The sequence below is a fragment of the Engystomops pustulosus genome, chromosome 6 (genome assembly GCF_040894005.1).
Source record: "Engystomops pustulosus chromosome 6, aEngPut4.maternal, whole genome shotgun sequence".
Taxonomy (NCBI): domain Eukaryota; kingdom Metazoa; phylum Chordata; class Amphibia; order Anura; family Leptodactylidae; genus Engystomops; species Engystomops pustulosus.
In genome coordinates, this window is record NC_092416.1 from 106,268,951 (window position 1) to 106,294,448 (window position 25,498).

The 25,498-nt window shown below is 44.5% G+C and overlaps 1 protein-coding gene across 3 annotated transcripts in view; it reads left to right on the forward strand.

Annotated features, from left to right (window-relative positions):
• The window catches only part of SLC9A8 (solute carrier family 9 member A8), a 508,958-nt gene that overhangs the window by 35,385 nt on the left and 448,075 nt on the right, over positions 1 to 25,498 (forward strand). The gene's annotated exons all lie outside the window — the stretch shown is intronic.

The window sequence follows — 25,498 nt, forward strand, 5'->3', positions numbered from 1 at the left end:
TGATGGTTAAAAAAAGGGGGGTTTCACCGCGCTCCTAGGAGGTAGAGGGGAATAGAAGGGATGTTAGAGGAAAGTTTTCTAAAAAATGGTATCTAGCTGCTGCGTCCTCTGTTGTACAGGAATAGGTCCTGACGTGCAAAGATTTGTGTGGTGGGTGGTCAGTGGATGGTCGCGCTGCTATTCATAATTTCATATATCAACAAAGCTTTTTATGCAAAGTGACAGTCGTTCGTTGAATGAAAAGACATTTATTTCACATAAAAACAGTAGGTTTAAGAATTCATCGGTAAAAGATTGGACGACGCGTTTCGGGGTGGATTAACCCCTTCTTCAGGTCCACGAGGTTCTGTAGGTTGTAATAGTGTATCATCAGATTTTGGGTGTTCACGGGGAATTTATACAGGGGTACAATTTATAATTTCATAAAAGATGACATTATTGTCTATAGTCGATAAAAATACATAAAATAAAGTAGGAGTACTACTTAGTGTACATAGTTAAAAGGTATAATAATAGATAGAGACAATCATTATTATAAAGCCAGTGTCCACAGGTATAACAAAAGTTTGGATTCATTATTATAACAGAGAGAAGACATCTATTGTTACAACTCATAAAGCTCATAAGTGGGTGTACTGACCTTTCTGTATGTCAGAGATCGAATGAATAAATCTTTTTTTGGGAACCAGTACTGTTTTGTGGATACTAAAATCAAGAGTGAGGTGTTTTAATATACAAAGGAATGAGTGTTATGGTTTGTAGGACAAGGGGAGTTGTATAATATCTAACCTTTACTGCACTGAGCTGGGACGTCGGCCGGTGTCGGGTTGGTCTGTTTACCTGCGTTGCTGTGGGGATGTCAGTAGAAAACGACATTAGGATGGCAGTGGAAGCAGTCCTGGGTTGCTTAGCTAATTATCTTAGCAGCGTACTCACATGGTTGTGTGGTCCGGTTCGGTCAGCAGCGGGACGAGTGATCGTCGCCGCTGTTGGCCGGGGATTTAAATAGGGACGGGGCGGAGTGAGCGCTTGCGCTCTGCGGGTGGATGAGAGGTGTGCTGTGCGCATGCGCAGCCACCGTTATCGGAGGATACGGAGGCTCTAATCGAGATGTGGACTGTAGATGTCTGGTAAGTGTATACGCTAGTATTGTGAGTGGATAGCGGTATGTTTTTTGATAATTGGTGGCCAGTAGGTTGAGCTAGAAGTGGAGAAGTTTGAGGAGGAGTGGAATCTTTGGTACAGGAGAAGGAGCTATATGATGCTGAACAGTGTAAATCCTGAAATGATGAGGGAAGGAACTTGTGGATAATTAGAGGAGCAGGGGTCTATATGGTGGGGGAGGAGGGGACTTAGGTGGGGTCATTAGATTTTTTTCAATGCTTTCATTGAGGCCATAAGGGTTCATGGTGTTAAGTTTGTAGATCCAATAATTTTCTCTCTTGATAAGTTGCTGTAATCTGTTGGGATGATGTTTGGGGATCTGTTCTATTATGGTGGCTTTGATTAGGGAAAGATCCTTGTTATGGTGTGTTTTGAAGTGCCTGGAAATGCTGTGCAGTTGGTAGCCTGCTTTTGTTTTGCTCCGGTGTGCATTAATTCTTTCTCTGAAGGATTTAATAGTGCGACCCACGTATTGTAATAGGCAGGGGCACTCCAGGAGATAGACTATATGGTCCGAAGAGCAGTTTACAAAAGTTTGGATTTTAAAGGATTCCCTCGTGGTGTTTGATGAGAATGTCTGGGTTCGATGTTGTAAGACATCACATGTCAAACATCTGGGATTGTTGCATTTGTAGCATCCTGTTAGGGATGGGAACATGGTTGTTATTTGGGGATTTTGGGTTCCTCCTTTCTTTGTTGTACGTAGCTTAGTTGGTGCTAGTAGTGTTTTGAGAGTGGGAGCTCTCTTGTAAGTGAGTTTGGGATTGTTTGGAACTATTTTCGCCAAATATGGGTCTTTCTGTAAGATAGACCAGTGTTTCTTTAGAAACAATAATGTCATCTTTTATGAAATTATAAATTGTACCCCTGTATAAATTCCCGTGAACACCCAAAATCTGATGATACACTATTACAACCTACAGAACCTCGTGGACCTGAAGAAGGGGTTAATCCACCCTGAAACGCGTCGTCCAATCTTTTACCGCTGAATTCTTAAACCTACTGTTTTTATGTGAAATAAATGTCTTTTCATTCAACGAACGACTGTCACTTTGCATAAAAAGCTTTGTTGATATATGAAATTATGAATAGCAGCGCGACCATCCACTGACCACCCACCACACAAATCTTAACCCAATTGAGCATGCATTTCACTTGCTCAAATCCAGACTTAAGATGGAAAGACCCACAAACAAGCAAGACCTGGCAAAGCATTAAGAAGGAGGAAACCCAGCGTTTGGTGATGTCCATGGGTTCCAGACTTAAGGCAGTGATTGCCTCCAAAGGATTCGCAACAAAATATTGAAAATAAAATATTTTGTTTGGGTTATGTTTATTTGTCCAATTACTTTTGAGCACCTAAAATGTGGAGTGTTTGTAAAGAAATGTGTACAATTCCTGCATTTTCTATCAGATCTTTTTGTTCAACCCTTCAAATTAAACGTTACAATCTGCACTTGAATTCTGTTGTAGAGGTTTAATTTCAAATCCAATGTGGTGGCATGCAGAGCCCAACTCGTGAAAATTGTGTCACTGTCCAAATATTTCTGGCCCTAACTGTAATAAATAGAAGTGATGTTGCTTGACCCAGTCATCAGCCGTCATCTTATATACAAAGTCCTACAAAATTTCATGCAGTTGGGAACAGTAACATGACATAACCTGAACGAGGCTCGGCGTTCCACGCTCTCCCCAGGGGAACTTCCAGTAGCCGATCACTAACGGAGTCTCCAAGGATCTTGTCCCCGCTGGCGATAAGAACAATCCGGCCAAAGGAGAGTAGTCATTGCAATAGCGGTGGCTTGCTCGGATACCATACCACGTGGAGGACGCTGGTAGGTGGGTCCTGATACAAACTCTCCCACTGCCTCCATTGCCCGATTCGCATGGACATCGACAGGGGGCATGCAGGATTCTCCGGTCCGGGGAGGTCAGGCACTAATGATGCAGCAAAGGACATCACCCAGTTTTGCAAGTAATGTGCAGGTGGCGAGCCCCCCCCCCACTAATGCTCTCAAAGATATACGGAGGAGAGAACATTGATAGTGCCGCACACCGCAATGGAACAACAGATACAGAGTAACCTGCTGACAGGTAACATAGATCAGGCTGTGTCTCTTGTAGAGCTGAAAACTATGCTAGAAGCTCTTCCAACCAAAAATGAATTGGAGACACAGCTAAACCAGCTGGAAGAAAGATGTTTTGGTGAACTGGAGGAGGTAAGAGCCTCCATGGTGTTAAACTCAGAAGCAATTAGCCACCTTCAACATCAATATACTGAGCATGGTAGAGAATGTGTCGCCTTACATACTCAGGTACAGATGCACTCTAATATTATAAAGGATCTGATATTGCAAATGGATGACATCGAGAAAGAAGATAAAATATTAAAACAGGGAGATCCCTGAGTCTGTATTAGCAGAATGATTGAAAGAGGCCGCTGCTGCCATATTTAATATTGCATTGGGGGTGCCAGAAAATACAATTATCGAGATTGATCGTATACATCGGGTCTTGTATAGATACAACAGAGGCTCGAACAATGTTGCACGAGATGTCCTACGTCGCCTCCTTTATCTCCAACAAAAAGAAAATATTCTTAGAAAAGCCTGGGAAAGGCTTATATCCTGAAACCCCATGTCCTGTCAAAAGTTCCTCAATTTTAGTCCTTCGTTTGTGTTTGTTTTTGTTTCCCCCAGAAGGTTGAGGTGGTCAAGATTGGGGTCAAAGACCATATTCAAATCTCCCATAATCAGAGTTCTACTACAATTTTTATCCTTGGTAAAGCAAACAAATTCCAACAAAACCCTTAATGAATAGGGTGGGGGGTACATGCATGGACATACTCCACTTTATTCAGGAAGCAGTACATAAAAATGAATCTTCCCTTGCTGTCAGATTTTTTTGTCAATTAGTTTAAAGTCTATACTTGAATGAATCAAGACAGAAACACCCTTTGAATAATTGCCCCCATATGAGTGAAATTCCCATGAGGCCCATTGTTTTTTTTTAAATTCTGAATCCCAAGTTCTGGGGTCAATTGGGTCTCTAGTAATACTACCACTGCAGGCAAGTGTTTATTACGTCAAATATTGCACATCTTCTTTTCCTCCCACCCTAATGTTCCAACACAAAACTCTTATTGCCTTCTCCATTCAAAGAAAGAAAGAGGGGGGGGGGGGAAACACCCCATCCACCTCTCTTGCCAGTATTCCCCCCGCCTCTCCCACCCCATCTTGATCCTCCTGTACCAACATACAAAAGACCCCCATACCTTCCATATCCCTCCCGACATCCGATTAATAACCTTACATATTTATAACATTCGTTATTACAACTTTGAAACATTATTTCTTTCCTTTCTGCTCTGTCTGACTTCCCTACCACATACCTAAATCCCCTGTCTTTCGAGGCCTCCTCAGGGGACGCAAAAGAACATGTTTTGTTTTTATGGATAATCCTCAGTTTGGCTAGGAATAATAGGGAAAATTGTATATTTGCTTGTAACTTGCCCTAAGCTTTTGAGTCTCCCTTGCATAATCTGGGAAGATGGCCACCTTTTTGCCATCCATCAACATCTCCTGTTCTTTCTTTTTCGAGTTCCTAATAATATAGTCCCTGTAATGTATACTAGTCCAGATCATTCCGGGTAAGTGTTATCCAAGCGCTAAACCAGAAGCTGAGTTAGTTGAATAAGTGAACCGCTACAAAGCAACCTAAAAGCAAAGTGTTAATAAAACATGCAATATAGTCCAAATCAGACCGGATTAATTGTATCAATCGCTAAGCCAAGGGTTAATTAAATCAACCCTATAAGGTAACTTAGAAGCAGAGTGTTGATAGTCCAGACCAGTACAGTTTAATAAAGTTAAAGCATGTCCTAAGCATTGGTTAGTAAATCGACAGCTTTGCTTTGGTCCTAAAGAATTGGCGCAGAGGACAAAAAGCATCCGATATCCAAATCCAGTGGAAAGGGAAGAGAGAGAAAAAAAACCTCTGTCAAGGTTACAAGTGAAATACTGAATGAAGAAAAGGGAACCAAGGTGTTACCGTTTCAGATGAGTCGCTAGTCACTTATTAGCACGGCAGTTCATTGGAGAAGCGTTCCTAGGCTTTGAAGAACTTGGGTCGGTGCATACTCCTCATCGGTCCGTTCTCAGGGCTGATGCCCGGGAATTGCAAGGCAACAGCACTCAGGGGGTGCCTCCAGAGAGTAAGGCACACAGCTCATGCAACATAGACCAGATCGCTCCTACCTTATACTCCTTTACCGGCAAATTGTCTGATCCTCCTTACACCCGTAACACACTTGTGGCCGTGAGGCTCCTCCCTGTCCCACTCTCTGCCCCAGACAAGGCAGATTACTCCGATGCTCGCCGGCCCGGAACCGCCTCAACCCCACTGCCATGTCCGGCCGGGGCCCTCCGCTGAACGTAACTGGGCACCCAGTGTGAAAAAGACGTGTGATCCAGCCGGCTCTCGCAGCCCAGGTAAGGCAGGGGGTGACAGGGCAGGCATAGAATGCTACAGCGCCGAGGTGCTCACATCAAGCAGGTGTTTCTGCACCACGGAAGTTGGGAGGCGGAGCGACGTGCATTCACGTCATCTCGTCACGCGATCTCCTTCATTGATGAGATCATCAGAGACTTTAGTAAGAGCAGTTTCAGTAGAATGGATAGAACTGAAAGCAGATTGTAGGGGGTCAAGGAGCGAGTTAGCTAAGAGAAAACGGCAAAGTCGAGAATAGACCAGGAGTTTGAAGATGAAAGGGAGGTTAGATATTGGTCAGGAAAAGAACTATTTACAATAAAAGAGAGAAGGTTATGGTCCGAAAGTGGAAAGTCCATGTTAGTAAAGTCAGAGACCGAAGAGAATTTGGCAAAGACTGAGTCAAGGATGTTTCCCTCTTGGTAGGTAGGAGAATCAGAGTGCTGTACAAGTCCCAGAGAGGTAGTGATAAAAGCTGAGAGGCTGAAGAGGAAATGGGGGTGTTCATAGGAATGTTAGTCTCCCATGATGAGTGGTGCGATATCACAAGATAGAAAGTGAGGAAAGCCAGGAAGCAAAGTGATCAAGGAACTGGTAGGGTGAGCCCTACCAGTTCCTTCATCACTTTGCTTGATCACTTTCCTTGATAGCAAAGTGCAGTGAGTGATGCAGTGTCACCCTGCTGGATCCATGTTTCTGTGATGGCAAGCAGGTCGTGAATGGACTCAAGTTTATTGTACACAGAGCAGGCATTCCAGAGGGCACATTTGAAAGGAGTTGTAAGACGGATATATCGGACGCAGAGCTGATGCTGGTTCAGCTCAAGATCTGAGCCGAACCGGCATCCGGACCCCAGAGCTGCTTGTAGGCACTGCCTGAAAGATTGCGTCTGTGACGACATCTTTCAGGCACAGTCGTTGCCTATTGCATGTGCATAGGCTGACACTGCTAATACCCTGCAATACATCAGTATTGCAGAGTATTATCATGAACAAGCAATCAGATGATTGGTTGTTCATGTCCCATGATGGAAACTGTAAAAATTTGACAAATTTGGCAAATTTAGTAAAACAAAAGAAAAATATTCAAGTATGGTATCCCCGTAATCGTATTGACCCATTAAATAAAGATAACAACATGATTATTAGGCATTACGGTGAACACTAAATTTTCAACAATAGTGGATAAGAACCCCAAAATGGTAACACTTGAAAAAGCATCTCATCCCGCAAAAAAAATTATGCCACAGGTCCCCTAAACAAAAAAGCGAAAATTTTATGGCCTGCAAAAGGGGCCAATAAGGAAACTAAAATCCTGGCAGCTGCCCTTCTGCGTCTTGCTGTGCGCCACTACAACAAGTAACTGCCACATGTGGGGGGTCTCTGTAATTGAGAGAAATTGCAGAACAAATTGTATGGTGGGTTTTCTCTTTCTTTTGGAAATGTGTAAATTTTAAGGCTAAATGAACGTATAACTGATAAAATTTGACCATTCTAAATTTCACCTCCATTTTGATGTAATTACTATGAAGATCTCAAGGGGTTAACAATCTTCCTAAAAGTTGTTTCTGATAGTTTAAGGGGGTGCAGATTTGAAAATGGGGTGATTATATAGAGGGTTTTTGATGTTGAATATATAAAATTTCATTCAAAACCGTATTTATCCCCAAAATGGTCAATTCTGAAAATACGTAAAACCTATGTTCGATTTGTAAGCCGCGTGACCTCAAAATAAATTATCCAAACATTTCAAAATTTCTGAAAATGTGAAGTAGACATATGGGAAATGTTATTCAGCAACTTATTTAGGTGGTAAATCTATCTGCCTGAAAACGCAATGATTTTCAAATTTCAAACATTCTTCAAAAAAATTCATCATTTTTTTTTCTTTTTTTTTTGTAAATAAATGCAAAACTTCAATTTACCACTAAAATGAAGTACAACATATGAGGAGAAAACACTCTCTCAGAATCGTTTTGATAAGTAAGTGTTCATAAGTTATAACCATATAAAGGGATGCAAGTCAGAAACCAAAAAATGGGCCTGAGCCTTAAAGGGGTTCTCAGGAAGTGGAAAAACATGGCTCCAGTCTTCCAAAAATAGCACCTCACCTGACCATGGGTAGTGTGTGGTATTGCAACTAAGCTCCATTCATTTCTATACAGCTGAGCTGCAGTACTGGCAGTAACCTTGGTCAGGTGTGGTGCTGTTTTTGGAAGACTGCAGCCATGTTTTTCCACCTCCTGAGAACCCCTTTAAGCTAAAAACTGGCTGCGTCCTTAAGGGGTTAAGCGATTTTGTGAGAAGGTGATCTCTGCTTCACAGCAGAAGTAGATGGAGTATGGGGGTTGCATAAGGTATAGAGAACATGGGAGGAGTACAATGGTGAACGAAAGATTGAAGAACAGATGTGAATGGAGGTCACTGATGGGATAGATGGACGAAAGGAAAGGAGGAAAAACTGGTAGCTTTAGTACAATGCCATTTAAGAGGTAGACAGGCATACTAGTTAATAAAATTGAGGATTTGATTGTATTTCTTTGCAAGCTTACCTTTCTCTTGCCCTTTCTAATTGCTTCTTTTATAATTGTCATTCTCAAAGTATTGCATGGCTCTCGATCTATAGGACACTGGTGCCAGAGGTGGCACTTGGAGCCCTTTCTGTGGGCACTCAGGCCATCACCAGAGATGACTCCAGGTATCTTCCTGCGGTCCCAGACAGCCCAGGACTTGCTGTGCACAGAGCTATTTAAAAGTGACAGCTCTACCTGGGACTATTTTCTGCTTTATTGGTGTCCTCAGGGGCTGGTATCAATGAAAGCTGTGACAGAGAAGGGAGTATAAATCACAAATTAAATTTCTGTGTTGGCACTTTGCGATAAATAAGCGGGTCTTTGTTGAAGTTTGGGCACTCGGTCTCTAAAAGGTTTGCCATCACTGGTCTACAGCCTAGAGAAAACTAAATTTAAAGGGAAGGGGCAGAGCTATACTTAGGTTGTAAATCATTAGGCCCCAAATGCAGGACACATGAGTGAAAGTTTCTCTTGCAAAGAAAAGTTTCTAGATGGAAAGATCCGTTAATTAAAGAACATCAAACAGGATTGTAAACTTAAGTAAGAAGAATTTAATGCAGGGATGGGTTACCAGTTAAGACAGCAGATCAGGACACACGGATGAATAGTACAGAGATATAACAGCAAGCAGGGATGGGTTACCTGTAGAGGAAGAAGAAGAGAGATGGAAGTTATAGTCTATCATATTGCCGCTTTTATAATTGTCATTCTCAAAGTATTGCATGAAACTCGATCTATGGGACACTCTAGCTATAGGACGGCCTGCAGCATTTCAATATGATCGCTTGCACGGTGCTTCTTGGGATGTTTACATTTTGTGAAACCTTTTTGTATCCAAATCCAGCTTTAAACTTTTCCACAGCTGTATCACGGACCTGCCTGGGGTGTTCCTTGGTCTTCATGATGTTCTTTGCACTTTAAACCATTAGACTAACACAGAACAGGTGCTTTTATATGGAGACTTGATTACACACTGGTGGATTATATTTATCATTATCGATCAATTAGGACAACTTTGAATCATTTGGAGATCCTCACTGAACTTTTGGACTGAGTTTGCTGCACTGGAAGTAAAATGGGCCAAATAATACAGGCAGTCCCCAGGTTACATACAAGATAGGGTCTGTAGGTTTGTTCTTAAGTTGAATTTGTATGTAAGTCGGAACTGTATATTTTTTCATTGTAATTGAACTTTTTTGGTCTCTGTGACAATTGGATTTTAAAAATGTTGGGTTGTCATAAGAATGAATATTAACACTAAAGCTTCATTACAGACGCCTGTGATAACTGGTATAGCTGTTTATTGTAGCCTAGGACTAAAGTACAATAAACTACCAATATCCAGAGGTCTGTTTGTAACTAGGGGTCGTATGTAAGTCCAGTGTTCTTAAGTAGGGGACCGCCTGTATTGCAGAATTTTTACAAGTTTAAAATATCCTATAAAAATTTTTTTTTTAAATCCTATAAATTCAGTTCCACTTCATGATTGTGTCAAAAGTTAGAAAAGTTTACTATTGCAAGACTGTGCATGAAGTACCTTCACAAAAAAGTTTTAAAAAAGCTATAAAGTACTTGCCCCAAAACGATAACACAACAACTGTCCTTGAACAAATAATCCCTCCACCAGAGGTCAACAGTTAAAAAATTTGGGTGGTAGGTTATGTGAAGGAAACCGCGACGTTCCATATCCCTGAAGGGTGCGCAAGGTCACTTGGTTATCCTTTTATAGACACTCCCAGAACACACAGGTTCTGAGTGGCGCAGGAAGTGATTTAAAGTTGTCCACACAACTTCCGGATATGGCACAACAATAAATCATGAATCAGAATCTTATCAACCTTGAGAAGCCGCCACCAGTTCTCCTTTAATATTAGCCCGGTCTGTAACTGGATTATATAGGGTGAGGAACCAACCAGTAGCATGTATATAAGCAAGACTTGGACGTGGGGATTTGTGGATCGAGAGAGGGCAACACAGATTAGATTTTATACTTAATTGCCTTAAGGGCACACTTGACAAAACAATATATACAGTTGGGATATATTCAGTTACAAAGAGTACAAAATACAAGGTAGCACTACAAGTAACAGCAGCTCAATAAGTTTGTTGCCTTGTGTGTGGTGAGCATATTGGAACAGGATAGTCCACACCTTAAGATCCTTCTCTGCTCTTGATGTTACAATGGTTCCCAGAAAAAGACAATGCGGCGTTAGAGGTGCCTGATTATATCAGGTGGAGTCCCACCTCTGCCCACCCAACAGGAGGAGTCATGGGTCCCTCCTACCTGTTATTACAACCAGAGCCCTGGAAAAGCCATAGCTTCTCAAGAGGAAGTTGTAGGGTCATGGTTCTGGTATCATTGGATCCGGGTGAATCCCTGGATCGCATTGATACCCAACCAGACCCGTTTGCTATTGTCTTAACCAGAGATATAGAGTATTCTAGAGCGCTAGAAAATGGACTATTGTGATCTCCTGAAAATAAATATCCAAAAATGTATTTGTTCTGATGAGATGGACCATAACTCCATAACTGTCCCTTTTAAACTTAGTGGTTTAAGACTTTTATGGCCCTTTGTTTGAGAGTGTGTGTGTGTGGGGGGGGGGGATCCTGGAGTGATCGTAAACAACCTAGCTCAAGTAAGCCAATTAAGCTGAGGCTAGGGGAAAGTGGGGTAGGAAAAGGCCCCCATCCCCCTAGTCACATTTATCACAATTTACGATTTTCAAAATTAAACATTTTCTAATTTTCAGAGTGTCATAACACAAATAAATTTGAAAACTGGTGTTAGAATTCTTTGAGTTCTGGCAACAACAACCATACACCCACAGGACACAAAAGTGAAAAAAGGAATGTTGCCTCTAGCAAGGAGCTTTATAGACGTCTTTAGGGACTCGATACTCCTCACTTCTTGTACTCTAGCTTGGGTGGGAGGTGTCGGACTATGGGGTGCCGTTTATTCACATTGCATTTTGTGACACAGAGTCCATTTTGTAAGCACAGAATAATTTTGTGTTCACAAAATATTCTGCTTGTAGATAAAATACATTACATTTGCACAAAACTACACATCTACTTTTAGTGAACACCAAATTTATTTTGTGCTTACATAATAGATTGTGAAAAAAACAACAATTTTGTGTTTACAGAATCATTTTTTGTGACACAGAATTAAACTTGTGTTGTGACAGATTTTTTATTTTGTGGCACAGAATAAATTTGTTTGTGCAGGGACTGGATTGTGCTGATCTCCTGCACGTTGTACTGTATATTCACAGGAAAGTGTCAAAAAGTTACAGTAGATTCTATTTCCTCCTGGTCTCAAGGACCTTTGATGATGTCATCGCCCTGTGACTTGTGTTGGAGGAGCAACTCTAGCGTTACGCAGGAACCATAGAGATCTCTGGTAGAAGCTGCAGCCCTGAGGGATAGAGGAGTAATGGAAGGGGCCAGTAGAGGATGAAGTGGGGTGCAGGGAGAGGAGGAGGAGGAGGATGAAGTGGGGTGCAGGGAGAGGAGGAGGAGGAGGATGAGGTGGGGTGCAGGGAGAGGAGGAGGATGAGGTGGGGTGCAGGGAGAGGATGAGGTGGGGTGCAGGGAGAGGATGAGGTGGGGTGCAGGGAGAGGAGGAGGTGGGGTGCAGGGAGAGGAGGAGGTGGGGTGCAGGGAGAGGAGGAGGTGGGGTGCAGGGAGAGGAGGAGGTGGGGTGCAGGGAGAGGAGGAGGTGGGGTGCAGGGAGAGGAGGAGGTGGGGTGCAGGGAGAGGAGGAGGTGGGGTGCAGGGAGAGGAGGAGGATGAGGTGGGGTGCAGGGAGAGGAGGAGGATGAGGTGGGGTGCAGGGAGAGGAGGAGGATGAGGTGGGGTGCAGGGAGAGGAGGAGGATGAGGTGGGGTGCAGGGAGAGGAGGAGGATGAGGTGGGGTGCAGGGAGAGGAGGAGGATGAGGTGGGGTGCAGGGAGAGGAGGAGGATGAGGTGGGGTGCAGGGAGAGGAGGAGGATGAGGTGGGGTGCAGGGAGAGGAGGAGGAGGAGGTGGGGTGCAGGGAGAGGAGGAGGAGGTGGGGTGCAGGGAGAGGAGGAGGAGGAGGTGGGGTGCAGGGAGAGGAGGAGGAGGAGGTGGGGTGCAGGGAGAGGAGGAGGAGGAGGTGGGGTGCAGGGAGAGGAGGAGGAGGAGGTGGGGTGCAGGGAGAGGAGGAGGAGGAGGTGGGGTGCAGAAAGAGGAGGAGGAGGAGGTGGGGTGCAGAAAGAGGAGGAGGAGGTGGGGTGCAGAAAGAGGAGGAGGAGGGGTGCAGAAAGAGGCGGAGGAGGAGGTGGGGTGCAGGGAGAGGAGGAGGAGGAGGGGTGCAGGGAGAGGAGGAGGGGTGCAGGGAGAGGAGGAGGAGGAGGGGTGCAGGGAGAGGAGGAGGAGGAGGTGGGGTGCAGGGAGAGGAGGAGGAGGAGGGGTGCAGGGAGAGGAGGAGGAGGAGGAGGGGTGCAGGGAGAGGAGGAGGAGGAGGTGGGGTGCAGGGAGAGGAGGAGGAGGAGGAGGAGGTGGGGTGCAGGGAGAGGAGGAGGAGGAGGTGGGGTGCAGGGAGAGGAGGAGGAGGAGGAGGAGGGGTGCAGGGAGAGGAGGAGGAGGAGGGGTGCAGGGAGAGGAGGAGGAGGAGGTGGGGTGCAGGGAGAGGAGGAGGAGGAGGGGTGCAGGGAGAGGAGGAGGAGGAGGGGTGCAGGGAGAGGAGGAGGAGGAGGTGGGGTGCAGGGAGAGGAGGAGGAGGAGGAGGAGGTGGGGTGCAGGGAGAGGAGGAGGAGGAGGAGGTGGGGTGCAGGGAGAGGAGGAGGAGGAGGAGGTGGGGTGCAGGGAGAGGAGGAGGAGGTGGGGTGCAGGGAGAGGAGGAGGAGGAGGAGGTGGGGTGCAGGGAGAGGAGGAGGAGGAGGAGGTGGGGTGCAGGGAGAGGAGGAGGAGGAGGAGGTGGGGTGCAGGGAGAGGAGGTGGGGTGCAGGGAGAGGAGGAGGAGGAGGTGGGGTGCCGGGAGAGGAGGAGGAGGTGGGGTGCAGGATGTATTTTAGCATCCTTTATATAAAGCAAACTAAATGCTAGATGGCAAAACCCGGTCCCTTAGCCCACAAGGTTTTTGGTTGTAAGATCTCCATAAAGGGGTTTTCCCATGAAATAAAATTCTCACATCGCAACTAGAAATATTTTGACTTTCAGACAGCTTGATATATCTGCCCCAATGACACTCTCAGCTCTGCTAGACCTCACACACACAGTCAGCTCTGTTATATGCCTCCCCTCCCCTGGATAAAGATCTTATAAGGAAGATCCATTATGGTAGGTTTTCTTTAACGAATGTCAGCTAGCATACGGCCGCCATAAAAGTGCGGAGTGCACAGACACATGTATCACCGTACCGTGCCCCCCCCCCCCCAGAAAAAAGATAGAACCTGCTTCAATAGAAACATACACACCCAACCAAAAATAGGCCAAAATCCTGTATTCATATATTTAATACTTGGTATCGTATTAGCAGATTACAAAGAACACGACCCAGACCAGTAATAATGAGACTGTCCTGATACTATATACAGGTCACTCCACACATCACCCGACTGTAGGTGGCGCCTCTCTCATCATGGTGATCTATCCCTCTCTCTCCATCATTACTGTCCCCGAGTGACTTATCTCTAAATGGATCCCCTCACTCCTAGTTGTCGGCGTGGATCCCCTCACTCCTAGTTGTTGGCGTGGATCCTCTCTCCTAGTTGTCGGCGTGGATCCTCTCTCTCTCCTAGTTGTCGGCGTGGATCCTCTCTCTCTCCTAGTTGTCGGCGTGGATCCTCTCTCTCTCCTAGTTGTTGGCGTGGATCCTCTCTCTCTCCTAGTTGTCGGCGTGGATCCTCTCTCTCTCCTAGTTGTCGGCGTGGATCCTCTCTCTCTCCTAGTTGTCGGCGTGGATCCTCTCTCTCTCCTAGTTGTCGGCGTGGATCCTCTCTCTCTCCTAGTTGTCGGCGTGGATCCTCTCTCTCTCCTAGTTGTCGGCGTGGATCCTCTCTCTCCTAGTTGTCGACGTGGATCCCCTCACTCCTAGTTGTCGACGTGGATCCTCTCTCTCTCCTAGTTGTCGGGCGTGGATCCTCTCTCTCTCTCTCCTAGTTGTCGGGCGTGGATCCTCTCTCTCTCTCCTAGTTGTCGGGCGTGGATCCTCTCTCTCTCTCCTAGTTGTCGGGCGTGGATCCTCTCTCTCTCTCCTAGTTGTCGGGCGTGGATCCTCTCTCTCTCCTAGTTGTCGGGCGTGGATCCTCTCTCTCTCCTAGTTGTCGGGCGTGGATCCTCTCTCTCTCTCCTAGTTGTCGGGCGTGGATCCTCTCTCTCTCTCCTAGTTGTCGGCGTGGATCCTCTCTCTCTCCTAGTTGTCGGGCGTGGACCCTCTCTCTCTCCTAGTTGTCGGGCGTGGATCCTCTCTCTCTCCTAGTTGTCGGGCGTGGATCATCTTATTCCCTCTACTTTCCTCATCAGACTTTTCTTCTTGTTTTACTCTTATTTCTACCCTTGCAGGTCTTCCCTTTTTATACATTTTTGTGACTCTTTCTCTTATTTTTCATTTCCCCTTTTACTGACTTTTTATTGGCCAAAATGATAAAATTTCTGGCAGATCTTTCTCCCCCTCCATCTTCTTGGTGCTTTAATAGTTGTAGCGCCAGCGCTTCTGGCACAATTGGATTTTGTCGCCTTCATTCCTGAGCAATCTAGTGTCAGATGGGTGGAGCTATTCTGTCCTCTCCAGCCTAAGACCACCCATCTGACAGTAGACCGCAGAAATAGCATATTATGTACTGACACAAGGCCAATTAGGCTCTTTGCTATCAGTTGAGGGCTCCTGGGCCGGAAAAGACATCCCGACTCCGCCCATCTGACAGTGGAGAAGGGTGATAAAAGGTGCTCTCTAGGCTCCTCCCACAAACGCCAAAATGCTGTAAACATCTGAAATGTTGTAGTGGAGTCACAAAACTTTTCAGCCTTTCCAGCTAGAATGTGAAAGACTGGGCGTGATCTCTCCCTGCACAGCCTGAAACTCCATTGTGTGGTCATTTTAAAGAGGTTTTCAATGAAAAAAACAATTGCGCATCAGATTGGTCTTTGGTGGTATAAAGGGGGGAGGGGCAGCTTCCATTTGTTTAAAAGAGGAACAAATTATTTGTTGCAAAATATGGTTACTGAAGGATGGAAATGTCCAGAGACCATTGGCAGTAAAATGGTTAGGCTACATGCACACTATGTATGCCCGCAGTACCGTAATACCGTGCTGTACCATAGTACGGTGGGCATACATCGGCGCCGGGAAAAGGAGCGGGGGATGAGCACTGCTCACCCCCCTCCATAGGAATAAGACCTGTCCTATCTTTCCTTTTTTTAAACTGTTTTATTGAAAAATATGCATAAAACCAGCTATCCCATATCTCGCATGCAAGCGAGGTGGGCAATATATGTCTTGCTACAAAAATACTTTTATACATATATCAAGCGTTATTATCAGGAAATAAACAATCAGGAACTCTAGCATGAGTTCCAACAGACAGTACCATAATAAACATAACTAACAGGTTAGTTTTCATCTGTGCTTCTAGTGATGTGTCCGCAATAAGCAAACACTTTATTATTGAACCGACCACTCAAAGTTAAAATACCCTATCTATTTATACTAGAGACCAAATTATCCGGGGTGTATGATGTGAGTGAGGATTCGCACCAATTTCGCCACACTTTATCAAATTTATTTGGACAGCCACGCTTTTTATATATTACCTTCTCATATGGGACTATTTGATTCACTAATTGAATCCATTGAGAAAGAGAGGGGGTAGAGTCTCCCATTCATTTTAAAGCAATAGCTTTCCTGGCTAAAAACAGTGTCTCGCGTAGAAAGATAATTTTGTGGTGCGTCCAGGCTTCTTCATCAACTATACCAAAAAGGCAAATCAAGGGAGTTCTAGAAATTGGCTTATTTATGACTTGAGATAACAAATTAGTCACAGAGATCCAAAAAGTCTCTATACATGGGCATACCCAATACATGTGCCAGAAATCTGCTGGGAGATGCGAGCATCTTAAACACTGAGGAGATGTCAACCGTCCCATTTTAAATAGGCGTAGTGGGGTTAAATAGCTTTGGTTGATAATATACAATTGCGTAAGTTTATTATTAATAGCAGGTGAAACATATAAATGAGACTCTAGGATTTCCTGAACCAGCTCGTCATCAAGTTCCGGCATTAGACTCCTCCATTTGGAAATAATTGGGAGAGGTACCCTATTAACCTTGCTGTCTATGAGATAGGAATATATAGTGGAGATGATACCACCCGGACTCTGTGATCTAATGACACCTATGAGAGGGTATGAGGAGATAACAAGACGGGGATTGGGGAACTGTGCCTGTATCGCATGTCTCAATTGTAAGTATCTATAAAAATGTGACCTCTGAAGCTGGAATTGTTCTTTCATTTGGTCAAAAGACAAGAAAACATCATCTTTATAAACCTCCCCTAGGGTGCAGATACCTTTAGAGCTCCTCCAATCCCCCTCCTGCAGTTGTGAGAGCTGAGGTAGACTATCATTATGCCAAAGAGGAGTTTCAGAGGGAATATTATCTTGGGGGGATATTGGGGAGGCTTCTTTCCAAACGAATTTAGCAACTTTATGTATGGGCAACAATTTCATCTGTGGGTTACTTCCTGCTAGAAGGGACCAAAGACTCATCAACCCTAAATGATCAGCAAGCCGCTTCTCAGGGTATGAGAGAGGTATGTGTGTTAGCCATTGGCTTAGAAACTTCAGTTGGCCTGCCAGGTAGTATAAGAAAAGATCAGGTAGAGCCATACCGGCCTGGTCTCTGGGTATTTACAGTTTTGCCAGTTGTAATTTCGACCTGGATGAGCTCCAAAGAAATGTAATTATCATAGAATCTAAGGATTTAAAGAAGTGTTTGGGTATTGGGTAAAAAATATGTTGGAGTACGTACAAGCATTTAGGAAGTACTACCATCTTAACAAGATTTATCCTACCTGCCACTGACAAAGAAAGGGAAGACCAAGTTTTAAATTTGTCCCTAAAGTACCCCAATAGCGGAAAAACATTGACCTCTAGGGAAATCTTAGGAGATTTGGTTAATATTACCCCAAGATATTTGAATTTGTCCATGACTAACAAATCTGTAGCCTCTGTTGGTTGGAGGAGTATTGGCCCTATCTGGGGATAGATACATTAAGCATGATCCGATGAGACCGGAGTAAGACCCAAATTCGTTTATTAGGGATATAGCTCTAGGGAGTGAGCTATCTGGGTGTGACATGAACAGGAGTAGATCGTCGGCGTACAGCACCAGACGATCCTGTCCCTCCCCATGTGGCACTCCAGAATAGACAGGGTCTGATCATATTTTAATGGCTAGTGGTTCTATCGCCAAAGCAAAAAGGAGTGGGGAAAGTGGGCAGCCTGGTTCCCCTCTCAATGGTAAATGGGGTGGAGAGTAGCCCGTTAACTGAAACTGAGGCTTGTGGTTTTTGATAAATTATAGAAACCCATTTCCAAATTCTAGGTCCAAACCCAAATGACTGCAGTACCATCTGTAAGTAATTCCATTCCACGGAATCGAAGGCCTTGGCCGCATCTAATGAGGCCAGGGCCCAGTCATCTTTCGCTTCAGACCCTATCTGTAGGATTATTTGTGATCTACGCAGGTTATCTGATGTGGATCTGCCCGGAATGAAGCCCGTTTGATCTGTATGTATCAATGTGGTGATGACTTTATTTAATCGGCAGGCTAGTATTTTAGTTAAAAGTTTATAGTCAATATTTAACAAAGAGATGGGCCTATATGAACCACATTCTTTCAGGTTTTTATCAGGTTTAAGTATGACTACTATGTTGGCCATATAAAAGGAGTCTGGGAGGGACCCCTTCTCCCAGGATGTCTGTAGCATCTGCAGCATTGAAGGTAATAGGGTGTCCTGATATTGGGCCCACATTTCCAACGGGAGGCTATCAGGTCCGGAGGCCTTTCCTCTAGCCATTAATTTCAAGGCCTCCTGCAACTCCTCAAGTGTAAGAGGTGCGTCAAGGAGGTCTCGTTGATCCTGACTAAGTTTTGGGCATTCAATTGCTTCTAAGTAGGTGCTTATCTCATCTGTAGAACAAGTGGTATGCTTGGAATAAAGCAATCTATAAAACTCTGAAAAAGAGGTTAATATGTCATCATTGGAGGTAATAGCTATTCCGTTTGAGGAGGTCAGCTGTAATATTGTAGGGGAGGCTGTATTTTGATGTATTAGATGCGCCAGTAAGCTACTCGACTGGTTCCCAAGTTCAAAGTACTTCTGGTGCGCAAAAAAGGATCTTCTCTTGTCCTTCTCATATAACTTATGCAGATATTTTCTACCCGTGGATAACCAATTCTCCTTATTAATCTTAGTGGGATTTTCAGTGTAAATCGCCTCCAAATGGGCGCAGCGCGCCCCCAATTCTTCTTCCTCCCCACGGGCCTCTCTTTTAACGTAAGTAATTGCAGATTGTAAACATCCTCCTAATATATATTTTCAGTGCATCCCAGTATATGGAGTGCAATTCTGATATATCATTACTCGCTAAGTATTCCTCAATTAAAGTAGGGGTTCGGTCAGTGGCAGGCAGGAGGGAGAACCAAAATGGATGTATTTTACGTGGGGTAGTATAAGTGTGAGTTACTGGAAACCTAAGCTCAACTAAAATAGGGGTATGGTCCGAAACTCCTCTTGGCAGATGGTCAACGCTATGTAGCAATGCAACGGAGCTACTATTTCCACATACATAATCAATCCTTGAAAGGGTATCCCTCCCAGGGGTATGGCATGTGAACTCTTTCAGCTGTGGGTGCAGTAACCTCCAAAAGTCTACCCACCCAAGTTCCATCATCAGGCGGGCGAGCGGGGTGTGGGTATCTATCGGGTCTGATCTGGAGTCACTTATCTAGGGTGGAATCGTAGATGGCATTAAAGTCACCCATACAAAGTAGGGCAGCTTGTGGAAATTGTGCAGCGAAACAGGCAGCTTCATGCAAAACAGTCAAGGGGGCAGTAGGTGGGTTATATATGCCAAGGATCACAAACTGGCGATAGTTAATCCATGCCTGGACAAACAGGAATCTACCCTCTGGGTCCCGCTTTACCAGCCCTGGTTCCCAGCGCAATGACCGGTGAACCATTACTGAGACCCCTCTGGAGTGTGAGGTATGTGTCGAGTGCTGGGACCATTGTATCCAAGGTCTGTGAAGTGACCTGACTGTTGCTTGAGTTAAGTGAGTTTCCTGTAGACATATAATGGATGGTGAATGTCCCTGTATGCAGGATAGTACTATATTGCGTTTTCTATCGTCTCCCAATCCTCTCACATTCCAAGAGAGTAGTTTAAGTGACATGTGTAGGGGTACTATGAGTGGTGGTTACGCTAGACACCGATAAATTAAAAATCCTTAATGTTCACAGATAGAAAAATATTGCTCAACAGGAGCACGCTAACTAAAGCTCCTATGGAGCAACTAAAGCGGATGGATTAATGTTCCAACTAACCGCTTCTAAACAGTACGGGGTAGCCTGTGCTACAGGTGGTCTCAGTAAACACAAGCTATCACTCCCAGATAGAGCATCACCTCATCTCAATATAAACATATAGACCATATAATAATAGAAAAATAAGCAGCATTTTCAACCAAACCGAAGGGGCTTGGGCTAGTTATTACTATATTCACTTAATTAACCCTTATTCAGGCCGAAAGTTAACCACATATGTATAAGTAACATGAGCAACCTATACGAGAAAACATTGGACATATCTCACATCCCTGAGGTGACCATATTGAAAGATTAATATCTGGATAAACAACTTAAACAGAAAGTCATTAAGCCTTGCAAGTAGCATAAGGTATACTTAGCATATCATATGTCAAGCGTCCCTTGAAAAGCCATGCGGTTAAACTCATGACTGTGAGGATCAAGATGGCGATGTCAAGGCCTAGGCGGACGTCTTCTGGTATTCAACCAGTCGTCAGCTTCTGCAGAGTTGAAGAACAAAACTCGATCATCGTAGATGACTCTCAGGCGGGCTGGAAAGGCCATAGAATAAGAAATCTGTAGATCTCAGAGCCTTTTCTTCACTCCTAGAAATGTGGCGCGTGATTTTTGTAGAGCCGCAGAAAAGTCTGGGTACAGCGCAACATTGCTGCTATGGTAGGTGATAGTTCCTGCGCGTCTAGCCGCTCCCAGAATAGCATCTCTGTCCTTATTGCACAGTATGCGCACCAACGTAGGTCGTGGTGGAGCCCCTGGCGGTGGGGGTTTTGCGGGGACCCGGTGTGCCCTCTCCACAGCATATAACTGACTTTTGGGCCCACATTTCGGCTGCTTTTTCTAGCGTAGCCAGTAGCGCCGGTATCGGAGCGTTGTCGTCTTCCATCTGAGATATACGCTCCTCCGCATCCTTAACCCGGTCTCTCAGCTTTTGCATATCCTGTCGGATTAGTCCAATATCCACCCGAATCTCCTCAATTTTCGTAGTTAAGGATACCGTGGATTGCTTTATAGCTGTTAAAAGCTGGGCTGACACATCTTTGAGCGAGAGTTCTGGCTCATCTTCCGTTGCTGAGGAGTCCGCAGGTTCTGAAGCGGCCCGTTCTTGCCGCGCACACGAGGCCGCGGCGCCATTTTGGGTCTCCACTCTGGCAAAACCTTTTAGCTTCTCTGCAGCCGCAGAGTTTCGAGCTTTGCTCATGGTGCTTACCCCTCGGCTGGAGGAACGTTTGACCCGTGACCAGGGTATGATTGCGGTCTAAATTTCGGCAGGATTATGGTAGTAAAGTGTCTTCGGCACCGGAGCTCCTCTCAGATGCGTCTGCTCATACCGGAAGTCAGGTGACGCCCCCGACCTGTCCTATCTTTCTATGGGCTACAGAACAGTTCGGTGCCGCAATAATTTTGGAAGAATTTGAAAAAAATGCCAATTTTCAAAGTTTAAAATGCTCTACCTTTTACACAAAAAGTCAAACCACTTTTTTTTTTTTTGTAGAAACCTTTTGCTATTGGTCTTCTTTTTAGAGATTTGAAAAATGCTAAATTTTTGGAGACCAATTCAGTTTGGAAGTGCCCTGTAAAGGCTTATGTACTATATACCCCCACAAGTAACACCATTTTATGAACCTAACATCTCAAACTATTCAAATCAGCATTTGAGAAGTCTGATGTCGACTGCTGTTTCGTCGCACAGCAGAGTTGGTGCCATTGGGTTTTTGGCGACCAATTTGGCTGTAAATGTTTTGTGGTGCCACAGTGTACTTGAAGAGACCCTGAAGTAGCAGTACAATAGAAACCCCCAAAGAGGTCAACATTTAGGAAACTAGACCCCTTAAAACATTTATCTGGGGTTGAGCATTTTAACCCCCCAACATGCTGGCCAAAAGCTAATCCAAAGTAAATGGTGCAGAGTAAAAATTTCATTTTTATCACAAAAATTTCATTTTAGTGACTAATATATTGTGCCAACCCGCAAAATGATTTTTGGGGTTTTGTCTAGAGTAATACCTCACATGTGCCAATACTTGACAGGCTGGGCACACAGCAAGGCTGACAAGGGAAGGAGCAACATTTTGCTTTTGAAGCTCCGTTTTCACTAGACTGGTGTTGGGGTGCCCCTAAGGTACCAGTACAATAGAAACCCCCAAGTAGTGACCACATTTAGGAAATGGCACCCCTCAAAGTATGTATGTAGGGTTGTATGAGCATTTTTACCCCTAAGATGCTGGCTCAAACGTAATACAAAGTGAGTAGTGCAGAGAAACAATTGTATTGTATCATTCCGTTGGTTACTCCGGTTAGGGAAATACCCCATAGGTGGCAATAACCTGTAGGATGGAGACACGACAGGACTCAAAAGGAAAGGAGCAAAATTTAAGTTTTGTAGCTCTGTTTTCACTAGATTGGTGTTGGGGGAGCCCCAGAGGTACCAGAACAGAAGAAACCCCTAAGAACTGACCCTATTTTAGAAACTACACCCCTACATGAATTAATCTAGGGGAATAGTTAGCATTTTAACCCCACAGGTGGACCCCCCCCCCCCCAAAATGCATAATGGATGGTGCATAGTAAAAAAAAAATACCCATTATGTAATCTCGTGCCCAGCTCGACAAACACCCCAAAAATTATGATGCGTGTTTCCATGGGTACAGCATTGCCCCATATGGGGCAATAATCTACAGGTTGGGCACATGGCAGGGCTTAGAAAGGAAGGTGCGGCATGATGTTTAAACTAGGCATAGTACATCAGGGTAACAACAAGGTAATCTAAAAATCCAGGAATGTATGATAAATTCGGAAGCATCTTTCATACATAGTCCTGGTTTTTCTGGGCATGTCTCACAATGATAAATGGTGTCCTTCCGAATGCCTTTATTGTAGCACACCCTGCACCTCTTCTGTGTCCTTCCTTTCTTGGCAGTTTGAGGAACTTCTCCTGGAAAGTGCTGCCCTGGTACAATGCATGATGTCGCCTCGCTTCCATAAGTGCTGGCACTCCCCCCTTCCTGGTCTCCACAAAGAAAGTACTTTATAACTACCTCTTGAAAATCCAGGAAAGTTCCCCTCTGGCCTGCACATCGATGCAGCACATAAGCATTATACAGTGCCATCTGCATGATGTGCACAGCCAGCTTCTTGTACCACACCCTCGACTTCTGCATGGCGTTGTATTGCTGAAGCTCCTAGTTTGACAAATCCACCCCTACCATGTACTTTTATAATCCAAAATACAGTCCGGCTTGGATTTTTCTGTACTGGTACCTCGTACTGGTACAGGGGTGGTGGTGTGCCCATGTATTGTGGTTAATACAAGGACCTCTCTCATGTCTTTGTACTTATAGAATCGCTGCACGGTGCCCGGCTCTCCTGTACAGAGCCGCTGCACGGTGCCCGGCTCTCCTGTGCAGAGCCGCTGCACGGTGCCCGGCTCTCCTGTACAGAGCCGCTGCACGGTGCCCGGCTCTCCTGTACAGAGCCGCTGCACGGTGCCCTGCTCTCCTGTACAGAGCAGCGACTTAGGGAGACACCTCTGATTTCTGCGTACAGTGCTGCATGCCGCAGTATTTCTGGAAGTGAGGCAATTGAACAGGGTATTGCTGGTGTAGAAATTGTCCAGGTAGAGGTGGTAGCCTTGGTCCAGCAGTGGGTGCACCAAATTCCACACTATGTTCCCTGTAACATCCAGGAAGGGTGGGGCATTCTGGGGACACGATAGCGGAGTCCTTCCCTTCATATACCCTGAACTTGTAGGTATTCCCTGATGTACTTTCGCACAGCTTATACATCTTCACGCCATACCTTGCCCTCTTATTGGGCAGATACAGTCGGAAATTGAAATCTTTCTTTGAATTGAACCAGGGACTCGTCCTTAGTATTTATTTTTGCAATTTTTGAAATTTCAAACAATTACAATAAACAGAACCAAGAACAAGATTGTCTGTTACATATTTTCTTCTCCACAATACAGGGTTATTAAATAACATCCAGTGGTAACAATCAAGGTCTTATTGCAACCCAAAATCGCACAGTAAATGGTAGCAGGATAATGTAGCCACACGTCTTGTTAAGAAAAAAATAACTATTGACACATAGACGATCATACAAATACAAACACACACACACACACATACCAGAACACTCTGTCTTCATTATGGAGAGAAGTAACTACCACATGAGGTAGTTACAATACAATAGGCTGTATGGGGATTCACGTACCATCTGGACCAGATCCGATCAAACTTCTGGGGACACTTCCTGTTGGAATACAGAGACCGGTAGTGGGGAATAACACTGTTAATAAGTAGTATCCATCTTTTTAATGGTGGGGGATCCTGGTCCTTCCATGTCATCACCACCACTTTTCGGGAATAGTAGAAGACAAACCTAAAGAAAATTTTGTCATAGTGGCCATTCACAACTTCATTTATGATGCCGAGGAGACACACAGAGGGAGACATTTAAGCGTGGGAATTCAAAGTGTAGATTTAGGAACTCCAGCACTTCGGACCAGAAGACATGAACCCTAGGGCAGGACTAGACACAATGCAGGAAGGATCCGGCTTCAGCCTGACAGCCAAAGCAAAGATCATTGGGCATTACTCCCATGCGGAACAGTCTAGCAGGGCTGAAATATACTCAATGGAGGAATTTAGACTGAATCAGGAAGTCCCTCGCACTCACTACAGATGTGAAGTAGGACAGTTCGACCTCCCTCCAGTCATCATCCGACAGGTCAGGGATATCCTGTCTCTAACATTCATGGGCTCTATCAAATGGTCTGGATCCATCTACAGCTTTTTTAAAATTTGAATATCAATAAGTGCTGCTTTGTCATTGAATGGTATTGTGTGGTAGGTTTCATTCTGAAAATACTTCTTTTTGGAGTACCCTAGGAAGTCAAAATGCGACAAGTCAGGAGAATGAGATGGCCACTCAATATCGCCTCTACTTCCAATCCATCATCTAAGAAATTAAATTGTCCAAAAATTGTCAGACTGTTACAACAAAGTGTCATCCTCCACCGCACCTGCACAGAAGGAGGAGGTGCTGTGTTTAAAACTTGTTATATTAGATAGGTTTTAGAAGAATATTGCATACGTCTATTTTAAGATTTTGGATCTGATATGTATTTATTGAAATATCCAGTTTTTCAGCTATTTTGCCCACATTTCATCTTTTGGCGACTGTAGTAAAATCTTTCACCAAAAATGAAAAAGACCCAATTCAAATTTTTTTTTCTGGAGAATCCAATCTAAAAAATTACGGTTTCCATTTAAAGGACATCGACCACCAGGATGAAGGACTATAGGCAAATGAGCCTGAGGGGCTCCATTAACACCTAGAGAGCCTGGAGTCCCTTGGGCTAATTTGCATACAGTCCTTCAACCTGGTGGTAGATGCCCTTTTAAAATTTGAAAGTTGTCCCCCTCTCTCAACCCAGGGGGTAGGAGGCTGGTATCATTGGATAGATTTAAAAAAAAAACATTTTGACATCTACTTTTAGTTTTTCAATCCAACGTGTATTTTGAAAGATTTTCTGCAGTCCTGACCTTTGTTACAACCTGTATAGGGTGATCCTTTTTTAAAATGTGTATTTATTTTGTTTTTTTGCACATTGTCCAGTCCATGCCTTAAAAATTAAAAGGGTCTGCATCAGGGTACCATTAGGAATTCAGCACTGGAGCTGCTTTCGTATGA